At 45.3% G+C, this 23711-nt stretch overlaps 1 protein-coding gene and 1 long non-coding RNA gene across 2 annotated transcripts in view; one reads left to right on the top strand and one right to left on the bottom strand.

The window, feature by feature from the left end:
• GPC4 (glypican 4) overlaps positions 1–23711 on the bottom strand; it is a 136638-nt gene that overhangs the window by 56060 nt on the left and 56867 nt on the right. The gene's annotated exons all lie outside the window — the stretch shown is intronic.
• Positions 9918–23711, top strand: part of LOC130456126 (uncharacterized) — a 44705-nt gene continuing 30911 nt past the window's right edge. Inside the window, exon 1 of the long non-coding RNA XR_008914624.1 lies at positions 9918–10072. This is a non-coding gene — a long non-coding RNA (uncharacterized LOC130456126). The remainder of the gene's footprint in view (positions 10073–23711) is intronic.

Here is a 23711-nt window from a genome sequence, read left to right as displayed (position 1 = left end):
TTAGACAAAACCAAAATTGGAAGAGAAAAGAAAGAGGGGGGAAAAAAAGAAGGAAAGGAAGAAGGGAGGGAGAAAGGAAAGAAAGAAACCTAGAGAAATAAAGAGCTGGACTTCAATCTGAAGACGATGCTTTAAATCCCAGCTCAGACATTTATTAACAGTATGTACATGGGCAAGTCACTTCCCCTCTGGGCCTCGATTTCCTGCCTGCAAAATGAGGATAATACTTGGTGTATCCACCCACCAGGATTGTTATAAGGAACTTGCTTTTTCAAGTCTAAAGCTTAGAATTCATTATATAAGACATATAAAAGGCCCAAAGCTTCCCCACACTCTTGAGCCTCTAACAAGGGGGCAGGCAGAACCAAAAGAATTAACAAGCAAGCAGAGAAGATGCTTTTGTTCTGCGTCCCCTGCTGGACCAGTCCAAAATCCCACCACCTTTGGCCCTGCTTTCCTTCTTCCTTTCTTTTCTTTCTCCCCTCCCATAAGTTTTATATAGTTGGAGTACATGCTTGACCTTCTGCTGATTTCCCTGTGAGGCCCCTCCACACAGCCCTCTCTGTATCTGTGAAGATGCCAAAGGAAGGGTCCCCCCAAGGTAAGCACATGCTTCTACGTTTGGCTGAGCCAAGCCCGTTTCTCAATTCAGTCCGAAGCAGGTGTTCTCTCGGTTTTACTGAATTGAACATCAAGGTGACTTGTTGCCCACTGTCACCCAACTAGCGAGTCCTCGACCTGGAACCTGACCCAGGCCTCCCGAGCCCGAGTCTGGGGCTCTTCCTCCAGGACTGGACTGCCTCTCCACTAATAATGGCACTCATTGAATCGGCCATGCCCCACTGCCCACACCGCCTCTCCAAAGACAAGCCTCACACCAGATGGCTCGCCATTCAATGAATCAGCCCTCTGTCTGGGCAATAGGGGGGAAAAAGCTGCTTCCCTTGTTACTTTTTCTTCAATACCAGTCTTTCCCCTCCCGGCCTTTCCCTTCATCCATTCCAAATGAGACCAACCGCTTATTCATTTCTCCCCCTCAGTGACAAGCACCTGAAATAATATAATTGGGATACAATCAATAGCTCGATCCATCTGACCAAATCCTGGCTGAACTCAAAAGAGCTACCAGTCATTCATTGATCCTGATTCTCAGGACCAAGTTTTGTCCTAACCCTGGGCTCCCGAGCCTCTTGTTCATGGCGAACTCATCAGTCGTTCACTGTGCATACCAGCTGGAACTTCAGCAAGTCCCCAAATTGGAAGGAACCTCCATGGCCTGTGGGTGTGAGTTTGTATTTATTCTTTCTACATTCTACATTCCAAGAAAGGTGCTGGTTACCTCCCTCATTAGATAATCAGCAGCTTGAGGGTAGGAAGTGGTTCCTTCTTTCCATTCATAGCACGATGGCTAGAACAGATAAGGGACAGAGATGATAAATACTCACTTGCTTATTCATCTCATCCAACCCTCAATGCTTGGAGGGATTCCATGGACGATGGAGGCTGAACTAGGGCAATGAGAAGGGAGAGGAAATGGAAGACACTACACCAAGCCCAAGTCAGAAACGAGAGAGTCTCAGAGGAGCTACTGAGGAAGAAGGGCAACCAGAAAAGAACTATCAGGAGCACTAGGGAAAGGACAGCTGGGAGCAGGATCCCATAAAATCCAACGATCTTGAGCCAAGATGAGAAGTAGTTCAGGTTGGAAGGCTCAGGAGAATTCCAATAAGCTGCTACTCTGAAAAGTGTGGTTTCTTGGGGGGCAAAAAAGAATGTCTCCCTACCTTCAAGGAGATCAAAGTTCTCATCTACACCGAAATATTCACAGCAGTGCCTTTTGCGGAAGCAAAGAATGAGAAACAAAGTGGGTGCCCAGTGATATGGAAAATGAGCTTAGGGAGTTCTGCACCATGAGAGGTGATGTATGAGGAATTCCGAGAATCGTGGTGCAACTTTTATGAAATGATGCAAAATGAAAGAAACATACACAATGACTAGAATCATGTTAAAGAAAAGAACAGGAAGGCAATGCCAAAGGCTGCTGGATTCTAATGTCCATCTTGGCCAGAGAGGAAAAAGATACAAAAATGTAAGTCCCTCCCACTTTTCCTTGGGGAGATGAAGGGCTGAGTGCAGAATGGTGCAAATGTCCCGTGGTGGCTCTAGAAGCCATGGCTGCTTCTGCCAAACTGTTTTTTCTGTTCTTGCAAAAGAAGCCTGGAGGATATATATCTAAAAATGGGTATAATGTAAAGATAAGGCATCAATAACACTGTCTTTTAAAAAGATCATGTGCCCCTTTCTGGTTTTAAGAATAATATGCATTTTCCAAAACCTCACCTTCTGTCTTAGAATCTACACTAAATATTGGTTCCAAGGCAGAAGAGTGGTAAGGGCTGGGCAAGGGGGGGGGGGAAGGTAAGGGACTTGTCCAGGGTCACCCACATAGGAAGTGTCTGAAGCCAGATTTGAAACTAGGGCCTCCTATCTCCAGGCCTGGCTCACTATCCACTGAGCCACCCAGCTGCCTCTTTTGAATCTTGTTAGCATTTGCTAGCATTTACACAGCACCTTAAGCACAACTTATTAGAACCTCACAACAACTCTTTGAAGTAGGTGCTGTTATCCCCATTTTACAGACAGAAGTAGCCAGAGTGACTTGTTCAGGGTCACATAGCTAGCAGGTATCTAAGGGAGGATTTGAACTTAAGTTCTTCTGACTCCAAATCCTGCACTATCTGCTAGTTATAAGATGGCAGATACTAAGGACCGCCAGTGGGACACAAGCAATGAATAACCTTGGGCATACTAAACACCTTCCATCAGACACAAAGCTAAAAAATGAAGATAAATTAAATAAGAGATTGGAAAAACCTCAGGTAGATGTTTAAATGAACTACTCTGTACTAGGACTGCCCAACCTGGCTAAGCGTGCAATTCCCAGTGATAGAATCAACAGGATTTATCAAACACTTAGCAGAGTGCCTGGCACATAGTAGGCCCAATATAAATATTAGCTATGATTATTATCCCCTCCACTTCCCAAGATCCAATGGACAGATGATACCACAATGATTTACTCTAATTTTAGAGAAGAGTCCACTGAACTGCCATGCCCAAGTTAGGAAGAAACTTTACCATGTGTAAAAGGTATGACTTCGTTTAGAAAATAAAACAGGAGGAGTAGCTAGGTAGCACAGTAAAGAGAGTGCCAGGCTTGGAGTCATGAGGACCTCAATTCACATGTGGCCCTAGACCAGTGATGGTGAACCTATGGCAAGGGTACCAAAGACGACATGCAGAGCATTCGCTGTAGGTAGGTGGACACTCCCTCCCCAATCCCCCCTGCCCAGTTCATTACTAGAAAGGCAGAAGGACTTGGACAGAGCTGTTCCCTTCCCCTTCTCCACTGAGCCTGATAATATCTTTTTCACATTTCCCACCCCTTTACCCAGCAGCCCCATGGGAGTGCAGTGGGTAAGGCAGGAGGCTCACAAGCAGCAGAGCTAGAGGGGAGCAGAGGGCTCCCCCTCTTCACACTGGCCTATGAACATTTTTCCACATCCCCTGCCTCTCTGCCCAGCAGTCCAATGGGAGCACTTCCCTCCTCTACTGTCTCGGGTAAGGGGGGGGGTCGGTGCAGCACTCAAGTCTCTGAAGGGCACAGGCACTTGGTCTAGGGGTTGGGGGCAGGGCCTGGCACTCCCTCTCTAAAAGGTTTGCCATTGCTACCCTAGACACTTCCTAGCTGTGTGACCCTGGGCAAGATATTTAACTCCCACTGCATAGCCCTTGCCACTCTTCTACCTTGGAATTGATACTAAAACAGAAGGTAAGGGTTTAAAAAAATGGAAATGAAGCAGGAAGGAGGGCTCTTAAAGCTGGGGTGGCTGAGCAGTACATTGGAAAGATATTTGGTGAGAGGACCCAATCTAGGTTCCAATCCCAGCATGCCTTTTGCTACCCATGTGATCTTGGGCAAGTCACTTAGGCAAGATCAATATGGTTCCCAATGTCCTCATCTGTAAAATGAAGAGGTTGGACTAGAGGACTTTTCTAGTTCCTTCCAGACTATATTAAATCCAAGGAAGCCGTTTCAGACTAGGCCCTCCAACCAGAAGTGGAAAGGCATTTGAATGCTTCTTTCCTGCTCTCTTTGGCTCTCTGAAAAGTAAAAGCATGTGTACAGTCTTAGATCTAGAAGAGTACCTCACACGTAAGTTTTTTTCAGACCCTTAGTGCCTCGTTTTCCCCTTGGAATGAGCAGGTAGCTTTCCAAGATCCCAGTGCCTGACCTTAGAGTAACTAATGAGCCTCAATTTTTAAACCTGCCTGGGAGGACAGGGGAAAAATGCCAGCCAACATTAAGTGCTCATCTTGTTTTCAAGGTAATACTTAGCAGGCCAATGCTTATCTGCATGAATTAGTAAACACCAACCTTTACTTAAATGACTAGCAATAGCTGGAACTAAAAGGAACAAAGACAAACACCCTTTGTTCTCTTATCTTTTGGATGGTAAACCAAGGTACTGTTTAGCAAAGATGATCTGGAAAAGAGAACTCATCTAGGGAAGGAGAGCAGCTTATATTTATATGCAAGTTTTCATTTTCACACTTACCAAGAAAGCAGAAAGCCCCAGAGAGATTTGGGTCAGGAAACCTGAGTTATGATCTAACCCTTTGTCACTTCCTACCTCTGTGGTAGTAAACCCCTTGATCTCTCTTGGCCTCAGTTTTCCCATCTGTAAAATGAGGGGGTACATCTACATAGCCTCTGATGATGAGGTTTCTCCAAGTTCTCTGGCTCTCAGTTCATAGGAATCCCACTTTCCAGAGGAATAGTGATGCTGAAAAAGGGGAAATGACTTGGCCAAAGAGACGCAGATTATCTATCATGTGGTAGAGCTGATATTTAAACGTATGTCTGCTTACTTACCTCTAGAATCCAGAGCTCTTTGTCTCTCAGTTTTCCCAGCCCCCACCCCCACCTTTCAGGTTTTGAAGAACTTCTAATTCTCACCAAAATGTCAGGAGTTTATTCACTGCTACAGCTTGAGAGCCCCCATCTCTACTAATTTCATCATCAACTGGGCATTTAGTGGAAACACTGAGGACTAGTGGAAGGCGGGAGTGGGCCTTGCGTCTGAAGAGCACGGCTTCGAATGCCACTGATCACTAACTCACAGGGTTACCTCAGAGCCTTCGTTTCCTTCTTCATCTTTGTAACGGTTAAATTAGTTTCTCTACTAAAAAGAATTATATTTTTATGAGATTTATTAAAGATAATTAGAAATCAAGGATACAAAATAATAAACCACGTGCCATGGCTGATTTAGCAAAATTCAGAACCCCTGCACTTAGGTTACTCACTACATCCTTGCAATCTCTGAGTACAGGAAGAGAAGAAGCGTGTGCTTAGAAGCAGAAGAAGAGAGCCCTTTAAATACTAATTGTGTTCTTGCACTCAGGTGAGGTTATAGGGAATTCTAGGAAGTACCAAGGACTTCTGGGAACTGAAGTCTGGGATTCAAATCTCCATTTTTACATCTTTCAAATGGAGACTTCCTGACTCATTTCTACTTCCTAACTCAAGACTTATTCCAAGGGAAGCCCATTATAAACCTTAAAGCATCATGGAAATGGGAGCTACTATTACTTGTTCCTTGAATTAGGAGAAAACATAATCTACTTCCAAAGTGTCACATGCCTCAGTGAATAGCAAGTCTGATGTGGACTGGACAAATCAAATGAAACAAAGACTTAGAATAGTTCTCTTTAGAATGTGTGATACATTTTCTTTTTTTTAACTCTTATCTTTTGTCTTGGAATCAATACTGTATATTGGTTCCAAGGCAGAAGAGTGGTTACGGCTACGCCATGGGGGTTAAGGGACTTGCCAGGGTGACACAGCTGGAAAGTGCCTGAGCTCACATTTGAACCCAGGACCTCCCATCTCTAGGCCTGGCTCTCAATCTACTGAGCTACCCAGCAGCCCTACAATTTTCTTTTAACAAAATCAGGGTCATAACTAGGGCAGGCAATTGCACCTTTGTTCCAGGGGACCACATTTAGACAATCCTTTTTTTAAACCCTTACTTTCTCTCTTAGAATCAATACAGGGTATTCATTCTAAGACAGAAGAGTGGTAAGGCCAAAGAGATAATAAGGAAAAAGACTTGTACAAGAATATTCATAGCTGCACTCTTTGTGGTGGCCAAAAATTGGAAAATGAAGGGATGCCCTTCAATTGGGGAATGGCTGAACAAATTGTGGTATATGTTGGTGATGGAATACTATTGTGCTAAAAGGAATAATAAAGTGGAGGAATCCCATGGGGGCTGGAACAACCTCCAGGAATTGATGCAGAGTGAAAGGAGCAGAACCAGGAAAACATTATATACAGAGACTGAAACACTGTGGTACAATCAAACGTAATGGACTTCTTTACTAGCAGCAGTGCAGTGATCCAGGACAATTCTGAGGGATTTATGAGAAAGAATGTTATCCACATGCAGAGAAAGAACTGTGGGAGCAGAAATGCATTAGAAAAATATATGCTCGATCATGTAGTGCGATAGGGGTGTGATTAGAGTTTTGATGTTAAAGGATTGCTCCACTGCAAATATGAATAACATGGAAATAGGTTTTGAATGATGATGCATGGATAACCCAGTGGAACTGCTTGTTAGCTTTGGAAGGGGAGGAGGAAAGAGCAGGAGAGGGGGATCATGAATCATGTAACCATGGAAAAATATTCTAAATAAAAAATTTTAAAACCCATACGTCAGTGTTCCTATTTTCCCACATCCCCTCCAGCATTTGTTATTCTTCTTAAACATTTTATGATAATTGCTCAAAGAAGAGGCTAATTCTGAGGTCTGTTCCACCCCACTCCCCCCTCATCAACTACTTCAAATCCCTAATCTGCCAATTTGAGAGAGTTGGCTTTTCCAGGCTTCTTTTAGCAGATTTATTCAATGCGATCTGACTTAAGATGGTAGAGTAAGCGCCTAGGTTACTTGGCCATTGGCCAAGAGAGTAGCTATTCAAGTTACCTATTAAACAGATACGCTTTCTTTTATGGAGAGACATTACTAGGCAGTCCAGGGGTTAGGTTAATTGATGCCAAAGCACCTTCAGGGGAAGGGAAGGGTCAGACATTGCCCCATAAGTATTAAGGCAGTAAGAGCCACTGCCAAGGATGCTAGGATGGAGAAGCTTGCCCGAGCTTACCAGGGAGCCCTAAATGCTATTAGGATTGTCTAAATGTGGGGGAAGCTAGGTGGGGGCTAGAGAGCTGAGAGCCAGGCCCAGGGATGGGAGGTTCTGGGTTCCAATCTGGACTCAGACACTTCCCAGCTATGTGACCCTGGGCAAGTCACTTAACCCCCATTGCCAAGCCCTTACCACTCTTCTTCTTCTTCTTTTTTTTAAACATTATTTTATTTGGTCATTTTCAAACATTATTCATTAGAAACAAAGATCATTTTCTTTTCCTCCCCTCCCCTCCTGCCACCCCTCCCACTGGCGATGCGTGATTCCTCTGGGTATCACATGTGTCCTTGATCTGAACTCATTTCCATGTTATTGGTTTTTGCATTAGGTTGTTCATTTAGAGTCTCTCCTCAATCATATCCCCTCCACCCCTGTAGTCAAGCTGTTGCCTTTCCTCAGTGTTTTACTCTCACCATTTGTCCTTTGCTTATGAATAGTGTTTTTCCTCCTAGATCCCTGCAGATTATTCAGGGACATTACACCACCACCAATGGAGAAGTCCATTATATTCGATTATACCACAGTGTATCAGTCTCTGTGTACAATGTTTTCCTGGTTCTGCTCCTCTCACTCTGCATCAATTCCTGGAGGTTGTTCCAGTCTCCATGGAATTCCTCCACTTTGAGCACAATAGTATTCCATCACTAACATATGCCACAATTTGCTCAGCCATTCCCCAATTGTAGGGCATTCCCTCATTTTCTGGTTTTTTTGCTACCACAAAGAGCGCAGCTATGAATATTCCTATACAAGTCTTTTTCCTTATGATCTCTTTGGGGTACAAACCCAGTAACACTGATGTACTGTTAGTGGAGTTGGTTGGTCCACCATTCTGCGGACTGATTTGGAACTGTGCCCAAGCCCAGAGGGCTCCAAAACCCTTTGACCGAGCAAATATGACTATTAGGTCTATAGCCCAAGATGATCAAAGAAAAGGGGAAGGGCCCTATTGTATAAAATATTTATAGCACCTCTTTTTGTGGTGGCAAAGAATTGGGAACTGAGGTGATGCCCATAAACTCTAGAGTAGCTGGACAATTGATGGTTTATGAGCATTATGGAATAATATTATTCTTTAAAGAAATGATGAAGGGGATGATTTTAGAGAAACCTGGGAAGACTTATATGAAATGACTCAAAGGAAAGTGAGCTGAACCAAAAGAACCATCTACAATCTACATAGTAACAACAATATTGTAAAGATTATCAACCGTGAAAGATTTTGTGACTCAATAATCAGTGCAATGATCCAACACAACTCTAAAGGGCTCATGATGCCAATTTGATCCACCTCCATAAAGAGAACTGATGGACTCGGGAGACTTTTTGGAACATGGCTAATAGGAAAATATATTTTGCATGACCTCATATGTAAAATAGGTATCATATGTCTTGCCTTCAAAATGGTTGACGGGACTGGAGGGAAAGAGAGAATTGAAAATTGAGAACTGCAAATGAAATTCAAAAAATAAAAGGTTTCAAAATATCTTTTGCAACGAAGCAATTCTAAAACAGAGCATCTAGCTTCTACCTAAAAACCTCCTTAGCTTGTTCTGATCTTAGCAGATCTCATGGTTAAGGAAAAAAAATCAGGGTGATTTCTTTCTTCTTCCGATTTTCCAATGTGAACTTTAGCTGAGAGGATGCTCAATCAGCACCCCAAAACAAGGACAAGCTCAACATGGTAGATCTAAGAATTTTACATGAGTAAATGATAAGCAAAGGGCTTTCCCCTTAATCTTTTATCATAGTTAGACTCTCAGTTTTGGATGGATCTTTTCAAAGATTATGTCATCCAACCCATGCTTGAGGTGCTTGGCACATAGTAAATTGACTCTCTGACAAAAATCCCTTCTCTGGCCTTCCAGACAAGTTCTCATCTCTTGAAGATGTCTCTACTGATGGCTTAAATGGTCTGGTCACCGAGGCATATCTGCCGACCAATTTGATCCTGTGTGTTTTAAAAATAAAAGCTCTTAAATCCTTTCCTTCTGGCTTAGAATAGATACTGAGTATCAGTTCACAGGCAGAAGAATGGTAAGGGCTAGGCAACCAGAGTTAAGTGACTTACCCAGAGTCACACAGCTAGGAAGTGTCCAAGGCCAGATTTGAACCTAAGACTTCTTATCTCCAGGCCTGGTACTCCATTCTCTGAATCACTTAGATGCCCTGCCCCTCCCTCCCCAGATAGCTCTTTAAAAGCAGTTAGGGGGACTAGAGAAGCAGCCTTATGAGGGTAATGTTAGGACTTATCCGAAGAGCCAGTTGTGTTCTTCCCTTGAAACAACTAGTCCCTACCTAGCTGCCCATAATGCCTCATTATTACATCCAATGAAGAGCACAATGGCATGAATTGGCCCAAGCTAGAGAAACAAAGTCTAGAATAACCGATCGAGGTCAGTCTAACTCCCATGGCAGAATCTGGCAGAACCCCCACAAAGGCTATCTCCCAGCTTCCTTCCTCTGTAAGATCTTGAGGTCCTTGAAGAAGATACTTCCTAGGCCCACACTGACCCTTTCCTCAGCCAGCTCACTGGTCCACGGAGAAAAGTAACATGTTTGCAAAGTCAAACCAGAGCAAGAAGATAGTTGAGAACAAAGGGCCCTTCCCAGACATCTCTGCCCTAAGAAAGGAGGAGGGGACAATCCCAATACCATCTATCACTATAAAACCACAGAGTAGCGGCAGCCTTCATCAGAGCTGCTCCTAGCTAAGAAAGGTGCAGCCTTGGTTTTCCTTCCATCTTGGAGATCAGGAGACCCTCACCCTTTCGTCCTGACTGTCACAGGCTTGAAGGTAGGCTCCTGCCCTCTGAGTTTATCTAGACAAAATCTATCTTCCTTTGTCGCTGGTCCCCATCTCACTCAGTCTTTCTGCCTAGCTAGGAGCTTCAACATAGCCAAGCAAGGATGGTTTCACTGGGACCTGGAAGGATTCTTTTTCTTGCTCTCACTTGTCTTCTCTGCAGTCCCTTCTTTCCCTTCAAGTCGCAGCCTCTGCCCATCTCATGAGCTCTCCCGGAGCTCTTCTGTGTATGTTCTCTTCTCTCCCTTTTAACTTTTCTTCTGTGCCTGAAATTCTGGGACTAGTTGCAAAGGCCGAGTTCTTCACGGCCAGCCATCCTATTGAGCTAAATGTCCATTTGGCTGGATGTTCAGCAACTTCCAGCAATCTTTTAGCAAAGACATTGGTAGTGTCACCCGCATGTATTTTCATTCTTGGTTTTTTGTGTATTTACACTTGGGTTTTCTAAGAAGGAGATGTAAGCGTACATGTGGATTACTAGGTGCTACTTTGTCAAGATGCGCACTATTACCAATGTTAGAAGGCCTTGAGACATGAGTACCAAAAAGCCTCTGGCCATGGTAGGAAGAGCATTCCAGGGTAAAATGTTATAAAGAGTAATGCAAGTAAGAAGGAAGGGAAGGCCGCATAGACGGGGCAAACTACAGTTTCAAAGAGCATCCCGCAAGGACTCCAAAGGCCAAGAAGATGGGTTTGGGGATATATTAGCAGGAAAAAACAATTCAAAAACACAAAATGATTGTAGGTCAGACTCACTGGGCTTGAAAAGAAGGCAGAGGGAGAAAAGAGTGATCCTGGGTCCCCCAAATTCACTGTGACCGGCTGGAAGCATGAGATCAAATAGGGGCAAAACAGGATATCCTAGACCTAGTCAGTAAACTAAATGTAGCTCAATCCCCCCAAGGAACAATGTGAGGAGCTTCTGAAGCAACTTAAGGAAGAAACTCTTGACCAAGCATATTACTGATCGTTAGAAAAGGATGTTCTGCAATGATACATGTAAAACCCAGTGGAATTGCTCATCTGCTCTGGGAGGGGCGAGGGAAAGAACACAAATCATGTAACCTTAGGAAAATATTCTAAATTAATTAATTGATTAAAATGAATAAATAAAATTTTAAAAAAGAAAGGGATGTTTTGGAAGTAAAGGACTGATTATATGATTCCTGGTGGGGTGGACATGGCAAGAGAAATGACAGCAAGCCTCCAACCTTAGGTAAGTTCAAGAATTAAAGATCTAGAGGTTTCAGGGACCTCAGGGGCTAGAGATCAGCTCTCTCAGTTTACAGAGGAGTAAACTGAGGTTCAGGGAAACTAGTGACTTGCCTAAGGTCAGAGATAGGGGAAAAAAGAGATAGGTACTTGTTAGAGTCAGGATGGGAACCCAAATCCTTGGTCAACAGGTGGAGGATTCCTACTGTCACACTGACTCAGGAAGGCCATGCAGCCAAGTGGGATCTGTAATTTCTCTGCTTTGCTGCTCCTTATGCCAGAATTAAAATCCTCATCCCCATTCCATTCATCAGCTGACTCTCTTTCTCAGCCTTTAAATCCAAACACAAATGCCACGTCCACTTCCACGATCACCTAATGGTCCACAATGACCTACCCATTCAGACTTCCCAGAGCAGAGGTATCTTTGTGTCATACCTCCCCGTGAACCTGATTGATCCATGAGGGCAGGTACGGTGTCTTTGCTAAGCTTTGCACATTTCCCAGGGCCTAGTATGATACTTCTTTTGAGATGTTTGCTGAATGACCTCAAGGGGATGAGGCTGTTACATCAATGAAGCCACCGACCTTTGAAAGTGTTAAAGCTTACATACTCTGTTTACTAAGACAGGGAAATGTATTCTATCTACGTAAGAGAAATTTCATGGCACAGTGAAAAAAGTACTGCCTCTGGAGTCAAAGGCCCTGGGTTCAAACTCCATCTCTGAGTTTTACTGTGACTTTGGCCACGTTACTTAATCTCTCGAGGCCTCCGTTCAGTCTCCTTATCTGTGGAAAAAGTAGCAGACTGGACTAGAGGACCTCTGAGATCCCTTTTTGCTGTGGTTCTGTGATCTCAGAAAATCCCAAGGAATTTTCAGAACGTTCTGCTTAGAAACCAAACAATTTGCTTACACAGAGCATCTCTCTCCAACAGACACAAATTGTTAGCTTGACCACTCTCCATAGCCATTGGGCCAACACGTGGACCACGCTGCTTGTGGTTAGAATAGAACTTGTAGATAGAATGATCCACAGGAGGGAGGGTGGCCAAATAGTTTCCCCCCAAGGTTTAGCGATGCTCATAGATGAAAGGTCCATGAGATTTACTGAGGTAAACTCGGATGCCTGCAGGGCCTTTAAGGGGGCACCCTCTCTAATCCCACAAAAAAGGACCAGTCTGTCCGGCTGACACCACATTCTCCCGCTATGCCTGGAGCAAGGAGTGGAGGGCCAGCTGGCCAGACCATGCATCTTACCAAGTGAGGCAATTCAGAGGCTGCTTTCAAACTCTTGAAAACAGATGCTTCCTGACCCAAAGGTATTCGTTCTTTATTTCCCCCACCACTCAGAGAAAAAGACTTAAGTAAACATGTCAGGAATGTTTGCTGAGTTCTGAGAATGGGTTTTAAAATACATCAAAATTCCTGTTTGGGAAAGGTTACTGCGCCGTCTATTCAGGGCACTTCGTTATTTCTTTCAATTAAACCTGGGCCTGGCAAAACAAATATTTCCAAAATATCCAAGAGCAGAACAAAAATAAGATGCTGAAATAGCCCCAGCTCCCCAACCACATGCTGGCGAGAGGCGAGTTCCAGCCACCCCCAAAGTCAAAATCTTGGGGTCCTGGCCTGGGAGCTCAAATGGAGGCTGACCTGAAATCAGCACAGCTCAGGCCAGATTAGGAAACTTTTTCTGGAAAACAACAGTGGGTCATTTGTTTTCCTGTAAATCAGGATTCCAGAAAGTAAAACCACCCTTGTCTAGGCCAGGGCCGAACAAGAAAGCAGGTAGGATTCTGAGCAAGAGTGAGAACCAAAACAAACCAAAAATACGTTGGCGGGAGCCAAGAGTAAATAGAGAAAAAGGGAAGAGGAGGGGACGGAGAAAACAATATGTCCCTGTTTTCCATTCTAAAAATATGATTGCCCAAAATGTCGTATGCCACACGTGTACCTTAATTGTAGCCAATGCACGTTTTGGACGTACAATAGGACACATTAAAGAGGATCATTGGATCACTGCTCTCTAGCTGGAAGGACCTCAGAGGTCATCTAGTTCAACTTCCCTTCATTTTACAAATGCAGAAACTGAGGCCCAAGTTACAGAGGGGCAGCTGAATCTCAATGTCCAAGTCACAGTCATGATCTAGCCCTCTGGCTCCATGTGCAGAGTAATAGGAGGCCTTGCATATAAGGACCCTTTTCTTCATTCCACAGCAGTACTGGGAACACAAGAGAAGAGTTGAGAAATATGGATCCAATGTGCAAAGCTGCCACTACTGGTCTGGGTAACTGTGGGCAAATCACTGCCCCTCCTTGAGCTTTATTTTCCATACATAAAACAAAGGGGCTAAACTAGATGATATCTACTGTTCCTTTACGTTGGAACAGGCTACTACTGTCAGTTCCATCACTCTACTTTCTAGGCCTCAGTTTCTCCATTTGGGTGAAAAGAAAGCTGGACTCAGCAGAGTACAGAGAAAAGAGGACAACTTTGGAGTCATACAACCTAAGATCAAATCTGGACCCTGCTGCTTGTGTGGCCTTGAGCAAGTCACCACCTCTCTGGCCTTTGAGCTCTAAAGCTCTGCCCCATGATATGTTACGGCTAGAAAGGAACTTTATTTTTATTTTTATTTGTTTTTAAGTATTTTTCCAAGGTTACCTGATTCTTGTTCTCTCCCTCCTTTCTTCCCTCCCCGCTCCCGGAGCCAATATTCCACTGGGTTGTACATGTATTATCACTCAAAAACTATTATATTCTAACAAATAATAACTATAATAAATAATAACAATAAATAATATTTATTTGATATTATTTAAGTAAAATTAACCATTGAAATAAACAATATAATATATGATAAAATAAATATTTCAGAATAATTATTTAACTAAATAATAATAGTAATAAATATTATAATAAATAAGAAATAAAATATTATTCATTTTTGCAATAGAGTCATCTTTTCAAAGCCAAACCCCAAATCCTATACCCATAAAAAACATATAAACTGGTGATAAATCCTGTTTTCCTTCTGCGTTTCTACTTAGAAAGGAACTGGAGGTGCTACAAAGTAGCACAAAATGCCTGGCAAAGGCACGCGAGGGGAAAAAGTCCCTACCTGAGCAACTGTCACTGCAAGGACCCCCACAATTGGCAGCTCATGAACTCCTGTGCCCAGGCTCATGAAGAGAGGCGGTCATTTGCTCATCCATCAGGGCCCAGGCAAACCCAAGCAAACCTGGCTGAGAAAGCAGGTCTATGGGAGACAGGGTGGGGCCCTCCACCTCTCCAAGATGCTGTAGGGCAGCCTCTTCCAAGAGGAGGAAGTCTGCTTCAAGAGAACATGGGAGGTCCATACCTCAGGCTAAAGACTCAGCCTTTTTGTTAGCAAAGCCAAGATAATACCCAAGGCAGCTTCCTCTCCGAGTGGGAGCTGGGAATGTTAGAGCAGCAAGGGCATGGGGGGGCGGGGCAGGAACATCACAAATGTTTGGGCAAGTAACTTCAAATCCTTCTGCCTGGCTCATTTTCCCCAGACATTTTGACCTCCTTCTTCCCGTTGCTGGGGAGGAACTCTGGGGAGCAAAGCTTCCTTTGCCCCCTTGAGCATACCGCTTCCCTCCCTCTTCTCCAGCTCTCCCCCATCTGCCCCGCTCTTTCCCTTCACCTGCCAAAAGCCCCTGGGTCTGTGCCAATTGCTTCATTGGAACCGAAGTCCATGTTGCCACAGCCTCTCATAGGATGGCAGAACGAGGGGACTCTAGAGTAAGGAACACTGGGGGTTGCCTACTCTATCCCCCTCATTTGACAGTTGGGGCTACTGAGGCCCATAGAACGGAAGGCCTATACTAGGAGACAACTTAGAGGTGGCGGGGATGTCCAAGGGACCTCCCAGGCAGCCTTTCCTGAACAGAAATTCCCTCTACAATATAAGGTGGCTGCCAATGAGGGTGAAACCGTTAGCTCCTGAGGCAGCCAGCCTTCCCTCACTCTCTGCACCAACTCAAAATCAGGGCAAGTTTCTCCTGGCGAAATCTGTCTCACCCCCATTGCCCCTACCTCCTGCTGGCTGTGCCCTTTGGGGCCCAGAAGAATGAGTCTGATCCCTCATCCAGCCATCTCAGCCCTTCAGATCTGCGAAGGCAGCTGTGTCCTTCCCATCCAAGCCATCCCAAGCGCCCGCCTTCCTTCCACCAGTCCTCCTGTGGTCTGGGCTCACTCTGCTCGTCTTTCTTCCCGGTCTGCTCCAGCTTGCCTAAGCAATGTGTTTTTCAGTGTGGTGCCCCGGACTGAAAGAGATCATCTATGGTCCAACCCCCTCACTGGAACCGAGCTTGGGAAAAACCGGAGGCTCCAAAAGGGAGAATGGCCAGCCTAGGGCAGGGGTTCAAGGCCTTTTGGGTGCCCCAAGTCCCTTTGGCCATCTGATAAAACCTATGGACCCCTTCTAAGAGCCATGTTTTTACATGTCTAAAATGAGATACAAAGCATTACAAAAGAAAGCAATTATATTGAAATAAGCGCTCTCTCTCGCTCGCACCAAGTTCACAGACCTCAGGTTGAGAACCCTCTCCCTACCTAAGGGGCCAAGGATAAAGAAGAGTCTAACCAGAAATAGAACCCAAGCCTTCATTATCTTCATCTAGTTCTCTACCCACTTTCTTAGAAGTCCCTTGGCCCTCAGGCAAACATTGCAGTTCACTATTCCCCAAAGAATTTGCAAGCAGGCCAGTCACAGGGTTAGCATATATCTGAACTCACTGAGTTTGAATTCGGGAGGTTCTGGGTTCAAATCCCAGTTCTGCCATTTACTACTTAGGTGACCCTGACTATGTCATTTCCCCCTCTGGGTCATAAGTTCCTCATCTGTCACATCAGAAGGCTGGCCCAAATGCCCCTAAGGTCCCTTCTAGCCCTAAATGCCCTCACGACTAGCCTTGGCTCTGCCATGTAGGCATTAATGTTCCCCTTACCTTCCTGCCCTCCCCCACTCCCATACCATACTCCACCCCCATGCATGTTGAAATTTAGAAGTGGATCCAGCTGGGCTCACAGACAGGCCCGGCATAGGTATCAGTTCCTCCGGAGCAGAGGTTTCATCCTGTTCAGCCCACCAGGAACAGCAATGGCATTTAAACTGGGAGTGATGAGCCAAACAAAAACAAACCCAACTGGGGTTTTAATCCCTCCGATAAGAAAACATGCTTAAATTTAGGCCTGACTTCCTGTTTTCCAGCTCCTGTTTCAGCAGGGCATCCCAAGCCACCATCCACACGCATCCCTGTAAACGGGAAATAAAGGTGAAACTAGGCAATCCAGGCTGTTCAAATGACTCTTCTGGAAGCCAGTCTTTCAGGCTGGCTAAAGGAGCAAATCCCAAGAGCAGCAGGTGACAGGGAGAAAGGGCTCATCAGTGTCCAAGGAGCTTTGCCCAAGCTCAGCCCCGTGAGGGAGATGGGACATCTGCCTTCCTTGAAGGGGTATAAACAGCCAAAGGGACTTACCCGAGGAGACACAGGAAACCATCCCAGGCAGCCAGATCTTATGATCAAAGGGGCTAGAGCTAGGAAAGGCCTTAGAGTTCACCTAGTCTAGTCCTGTCTCCCCAGTTTTACAGAGGAAGAAACTAAGGTACAAGAGGAGAAGGGACTTGCCTAAGGTGGTCAACGGCAGAGCTGAGATTCAAACCTAAAAGAGTTATTCAAAACCTTTCACGTTTTCCCAGAATGCTTCGCTTTATGTCAAGTCTGGCCCTACTGGCAGACAAAACAGGACCGTTTCAACAAGCAAAGTGCCTTGCGTACAGTGGATCCTTAATAGGTGCTGGCTGAATTAAATGGAACTTAAATTTCATCATCACCAGTGTTAGCAATTCCAGTGAAGAGAAGGCCATTACAGACCTTACTACCATTTGCTTTTCACAATAGTTCTGTTCAAGTAAAATATTCTTGCTCCCATTTTCCAGAAAAGAAAACAGAGGCCCAGGGAAGTATAAGTGACTTGTCTAAGACCACACCCATGGCAGGCAAGGGAGCCTGGACTCCACACCAAGTCTGATTCTCAAGTCTGGAGCTCTTTTAGTGTGTCCATTTCATCAGCAGCCTTCTCATTTTATTCTGCCCTCAGGCTAACTTACCTCTTCATAGGAAGTACTGACAAAGTCTGAAGCAGGTATAGAATAGAGCAGAGTGGAAACAGGAGTGGATTTTGAGTCCAAGGACATGAGTTCAAATTCCACCTCTATTACCGACAATCTCTGAGACACGGTGGGCAAGTCTCTCTAGGTGTCAGTTTCCTCCTCAGGGGGCTTAGAATCAATAGTGCCCACTAGCTCTGTATCTCTGCTCCAAAGAAAACTTCACACAAAGCACAACCATTGGGTCCCTGCTAAGTGCAGGGGCCCATTTTGGGTGAGGGGAGACAAAATATAAAGACATAGTCCTGGGCCCTCAGAGAACTGCACCACAGAAGAGGGAGAGAACCACCCAAGTCCACAGAGAGAATATTTCATAGACAGTTGGAGACTCAAATCTCCATTCTATCTGGCACTCTCTCCTAAAGTCTTGCTCGTTAACATCCTGGTTATTGCTGGGAATGTTTGTTCCTGGGACACGGAGTCCATAGACCACCCTCAGTCAGGGAGTGGGGGTGGGACCCTGGCAGAACCAAGGCCAGAGGGAGGGAAGTGCCCCAAAGGAGAGGAACGTATTCCTCCTCTAGCTTCTATGCTCAGCTCCACTATTCCTAAACGTTATCAGGGCCTTGAAGTTCTGCATCTGGGGATAAGTCCCAGCCACGCCACCCTAGCAGTTAGGATAATGTTCTTGCAATTTTCCCAAGACAAAACAAGCTCATTGGGAGGCAGGGATTTATGGGAGCCCAGCAATATTCATGGGGCACACATTCCCTACCTCCCAAAAGCCTCCATTCTCTAGAGAATCTTAGAGTCAGGGAGAGCTAGGTTCAAATCCCATTTCAGACATTTATACTAAACTAAGTGACCCTGAGGAAGCCACCAAAGCCTGATCTGCCCCATTGCTACATCTGTAGATGGTACCAGGGCCCCATCCAACTTTACGGCTCCTCTTGCTGGTCCGTTAGGATTCGAATTCTCCCCCGCTCCCAAAGGAAACCAGCGAATTAAAAAACAAATCTGTCCAAACATCCTATCCCTGCTGAACATGGCTGAACATACTATCCGTACTAAATGAAATTCCTTCGTATACTCTTATCTATGTTGAGGGGGGGAGACAAGAGGGAGCAGGGCCTCATATTGGATTTTCCATCAGAGAAGAGACATTCGTAGTCATAACAGGCTGTGAAAACAACCAGATCAATCCCGAGACCTCAAAAATATATGGAGCAGGGGGAAGTTGGCCATACATCAAAATGTTTACAGGCTAACAGAACGGTCCTGGCCAAATCCTTATCTGCCGCCCAGATTTCAGAGGGCCAAAGTATGGAATGAAGGCATGGATCAGGTATGCACAGAGATGACTTAAGGGAGAAGGAATGCCCAACTTTATTATCAAGCTCTATATATGTCCTCCACATTCCAAGCCACCGACATCAAGGCCGGAGTCCAGAGTGTTGTCCTTAGGTTCAGCATGCACATGCGATTCCAGTCTGCATGGGGAGAAGGGAAATCAGCATAACTGACATGGATTTCCATTTTCCAAGCTTGCAAATAGATAACACTAAGCTCTGGCATTTCCGCGTCTGTTACCCTAGACAGCCAATCAGTCGCCAAGTGCTCTTGTTTCAACCTCTTTCCCCAAATCTCTTAAACAACGATTCAGCAAACATTTCATATGGCTACACACACAATATACTTCCCAGGAGAAGCAGGAGCAATGCCAGACTGAGTCAGAGAGACCTGGGTTTGAATCCGGCCTTGCTGTGCAATCCTAAGCAAGTTCCTTCACCTCCCTGAGCCTCAGTTTCTTCCTCTGTAAAATACAAGAGTTGAATTAGATATCTTCTGCCTTCCTTTCTAGCTCCAACCCAATGATGTTAAACAAAATCTCATCTTTTTTCAGAGATCAGGAAACAGGAAAACATTTTCTCCTACCTAACAGACTGCTTCTTTATATACATTAAACCATACCCCAAAGCGCACATACACACATATGGGTTTTGAAAAGTGACTATAATGATTCACCGTATCAGAGCCCTTCTAAGGACCCATGGGTGGAGAGAAAGCTGTCCCGCAGCAAAAGGAGCACTAGATGGGGAGTCAGAGGACCCAGCTCCAATTCCTGCCTCTAACACTTACGACATGATTTCTGGCAAGTCACTTTACTACCTTTGGACCTTCACTTTTACCGTCTGGAAAATGAGACAGGTGGAGGGCCTCTGAGGTTTACATTCTCCCTCTCTATACCTCAGTTTCCTTCTCTGTAAATTAAGGGAGATGGATTAGATGGCCTCCAAAGGAGGTCCCTCCCAGTCCTAAATCTGAGATCTTCCCTTACCCTGGGCCTCAGTTTCCTTAACTGTAAAATGAGATTGTTCTGAGGGTGTTCCCAATTGGAAATCTATGATTGTATGACTCCACCCAGTCTCTATAACAGAACAGTCAGTCTCCCTCTACTAGGTTGGCTAGCAAGACCTCAAATGAGTCTGCAGGCCAAGTTTTAGCAACAGGCCTATTGTAAAAGTTTAATCAAACTCTGTGAGGCTGGGGAACACAAACACATCCCATTCTGGGAACAGCATGGGTAACAGAGTGTGCTCTTGCTACTGACAACTTGAAATTAACTGCTCACTTGAGATTTGTTATTATTGTAGGGGGAGGCAGGCATCAAAACAGCTCGCCCTTCCCATCTAGTCCCCCCAGTACAAAATCTGAGCTTCCTACTGTTCCAAGGGCAAATCTAATCAAGGGCTAGCAAAAGGAAGTCCCGGTTCCTCCTTTCTCCCAATCAGATCCCTAGCAAAGCCTCAGAAGAATCTGAGAACTGTTGGAATGGCTGTGATTTTCCTCTGGTTGCACATGGAGTTTTGGTCTCACAGCTATATTAATAGAGGCGTTTCCCCCAACCTGTCTTAGGAGAGGGGTCTCCCTTTCCCACAGATTAGCTGGGCCATGCTCAGTACTCTTACTCCGCTACCCGCCCAGCACCTGGTTAAAGAAGTCTGAAAATTAGCAAATCTTTGGCCACCGCTCCCCCTACCTTTGTAGCTGCCCCTTTGCAATGTTCACAAGGCAGCTTAATGGAAGTCAAAAGCTTATCTTCTGGGGGATGGACTCCCCTTGTATGCCCTCTCCCTGCCCCCATCTCCTTTTCACTGTGGCCTCTACATTCAGTATGCACTCATTTTCCCAAAAGATTTGTCCCCTCAGGATTCATTGAAAACTCCCTTTCAGTAGCTTCATAAAGGCGCCTGCCTCAGCTGGGGCTCCCAAGACCGTGATTTCACATCAGGGTTGCCTCTGCTTTTTCAGAGAACGGTTTGCCTGAATTTGAATGGATTTCAAAAAGCCCCTTGGAAGGGGAAAGAAGTCCATCTAGTGTGATCCAGGATGGGCAGCACATTGTTCACACACACTTGTGCGCGTGCACACACGCAGCATAGACTCTAACCATCTCTACTTTATTTTTTCAGTTGTCAGTAAGCGCAAGAGATGAAAGCCTCACTCCATAGAAAAGGGGAAACAAAAGCCCTCTAAGTCTCCTGACAAGCCAGTCGTTTTAGAGGAAAGGGCCGTCTTTCCTTGGCCCCCTAGAAATGGGGCGACTCATTATTGGCATGATACCTGGTTACTAGGAGCTGTTTTCTCTAAGAACATCTAACTAATCAACAAGGATTTAGGAAGCACTTGCCATGGGCCAGGCATCGGGGAGGCCAAGCCAGAAACCAAGCAGTCCCTATCCCCAAAGAGCTTACATTCACCCATGCTCCTTTAAACAGACTACCGCCCGCCCTTTCAAAACCCAAGTCAGATGAACTTTTTCCCTTGTGCCAGAGAGACGATGAAGCCCTTGGTCAAGTTCAGGGCCTTGGAAACCCAATTCCCATGCTGCCCACTCTTCTGTTAAGTTATAGGTCTCCCTTGATTCAGTCACAGCAAATGGAAGGAAACCACTTGTTTATTTATTATTCATTTGTCCAGTGGATAAAGTGCTGGACAGCAGTCAAGAAGACAGAACTTGAAATCTGGCCTCAGACAATTACTAGCTGAATGACCCTGGGTAAGTGGCTTATTCTTGCTGGACCTCAGTGTAAAAATGGAGATAGTCACAGCATACTTTCCAGGACTGGGATGGGGACCAAATGAAGCATTCTGCAAGCCTTAAGATTCTCCAAAAGATCAAATCTGGCCTCAGATACTTCGCAGCTGGGTGACCCTGGGCAAGTCCCTTAACCTCCATTGCCCAGTCCTTACTGCTCTTCTGCCTTGGAACCAACACACAATAGTGATTCCAAGATGGAAGGTGAGGGATTAAAAAAAGATTCTCCAAAAGAACGCTAGCCGTTGTTTTTTCAAATTACCTTAAATTGAAGACAGCAAATACAATGCCAAAGAGAGCACAGCTCTGGCAGAGATTTCAAAAATTTCAAAATAAGGGGAAAAGTATTTTGAAATCTCCTGCTCTCACCCTGGCAGGGTTCTTTTTCCATCCCAATGTTTGATTCGATTTCGTGCCTAGTGGAGGTTGGAATCTGAGGGATTCGATTTAGAGCTGGGAAGAGCCTAGATTCCAGCTCTCAGATTGTAAAGAAGGAGAAATAGAGCCACAGAGAAACAAGTAAAATGGCTTGCCTAAGGTCAAAGAAAGGACAACAAGGCAAGCTCATAGAAGTAGAGCTGGAAGGGATAGTGGAGGTGATCTAGCCAAAAGCCCTTTTTCCATGGGAGGACCACGAGGCCCCAAAAGGAGATCACACAGGCAGGAAGCAGTCAAGCTGGTATTTGAACCCAGGGCCTTAGGCTGGAAAAGCCCCCCTCTTTCCACTGCATCACGCTGCGATGCCTCTCAGTTAGCAAATCACAGCAACACATAGGGCACTGGGTAATGAATAATCCCAAAGGGCTGGAGGTGGAGAAAGGTTGAGGAAGGAGGGCTTGAAAGAAATACTTGCCATGCGGAAACTCTCTGGAGACCCATGAAACACTCAAAGAATTTGGATTGGGGAAGCCAGTGCCCCAGCTATGGTGATTACCAATCAACCATCCCCAAAGTGGATCAAAATAATTAACACTCCACTTGCTTAAAAAAATCCAAATCACTCCCATATGATCACTCAAACAAGCGCGGGCCCTCTCGACTCATTGATTACTCGAGTCCAAAATGAAGGCTGACAAGGTGAACTAGCGGAGGTGGGTGGTTAAGGCAGCAGAAAAGAAAATGCCCTTTTTTCTTAAACAAAATAAATGCTTGAAGGGGGGACTCCTCGAAACCCACCCACATTGCTCCCAAAAGTGGTTCTCTCTCGGCAACCCCCCAGGAGGGCGGATGTGGGTTCGGTACATGCCAGAGCCAACACCAGCCCCATTAGAATCTGTCCCCCAAAACTATGAGCTGGAAAAAATCGCAACAACCCAGACTTCAGTTTCAGGTCCAATCTCTAAACAAGGGTAACCATGGCGGTAATGGAGGGCAGCTCTTTTCTAATGATCAGGAAGGGCTACCAGAAACCCAAACTGCAAGATAACTGGGCTTCCAAGTGGGAAACAAGGGAAGGGACTTAACAAGCATTCATTTGCCCAGAATGGCCGCCCCCTCTTCGGGGTTCCAGGTTAGAGCTTAGTTTTCTCTACCTTTATCCTTTAAAGGAGACAAGGGCCTTCAGCTCTGCTTTCTAACTTAGATCAAATGTCTGGGATTACATAAGCGATGGGCTCAGTGCTTCAGTTTAAATGAACCTTCCTCCCCCCCCCCCCCCCCCCCCCCCCCCCCCGCCATTCAGCTTGAAAGGGTGCTCCTTTCCTGGCCCTGCTGGACTGAATGACTACTGTCTTGAGCACTATTTCTGGACCAAGGCTCAACATTCAGAAAAATTCCATAGACTCCCTAAGCAAAAGGGATGTTCTTTTAAGACCCCAGCTGGGGGGGGACTAGGGGGGGAGGCTTGCGGCAAAAAGGAAGTTTCAATTACTTTGGGAAGCCAAGCAGAAACATTAAGTGAGATCCAAGCAATCTTGATTAGCTATGACAAGGAGACCTTAATGCTTTTGTTTCATGGAGGCCCCAGAACTTTTTGCTCAACTAGTTGAAAGAAATGTGCCCGCTCAGTACAAAACCTGGCACCCCACTTGCCGAAATAAGAAAATACAATTTGGGGGAGGGCAGGCAGCCTTTACTTAAAACTGCTTCCCATTCAGGCCCTTCTTCAGAGTACATCAGAACACGAACTAGGCTTTTTCTTCCTTTTCAACTAGAGACATACTTGGAAAGCCCAGCAA

Source organism: Monodelphis domestica, chromosome X, assembly GCF_027887165.1.
Source record: "Monodelphis domestica isolate mMonDom1 chromosome X, mMonDom1.pri, whole genome shotgun sequence".
In the NCBI taxonomy this organism is placed as follows: Eukaryota; Metazoa; Chordata; class Mammalia; order Didelphimorphia; family Didelphidae; genus Monodelphis; species Monodelphis domestica.
The sequence above is the reverse complement of the archived record's forward strand: the minus strand, read 5'-3'. Positions and strand labels throughout refer to the sequence as shown.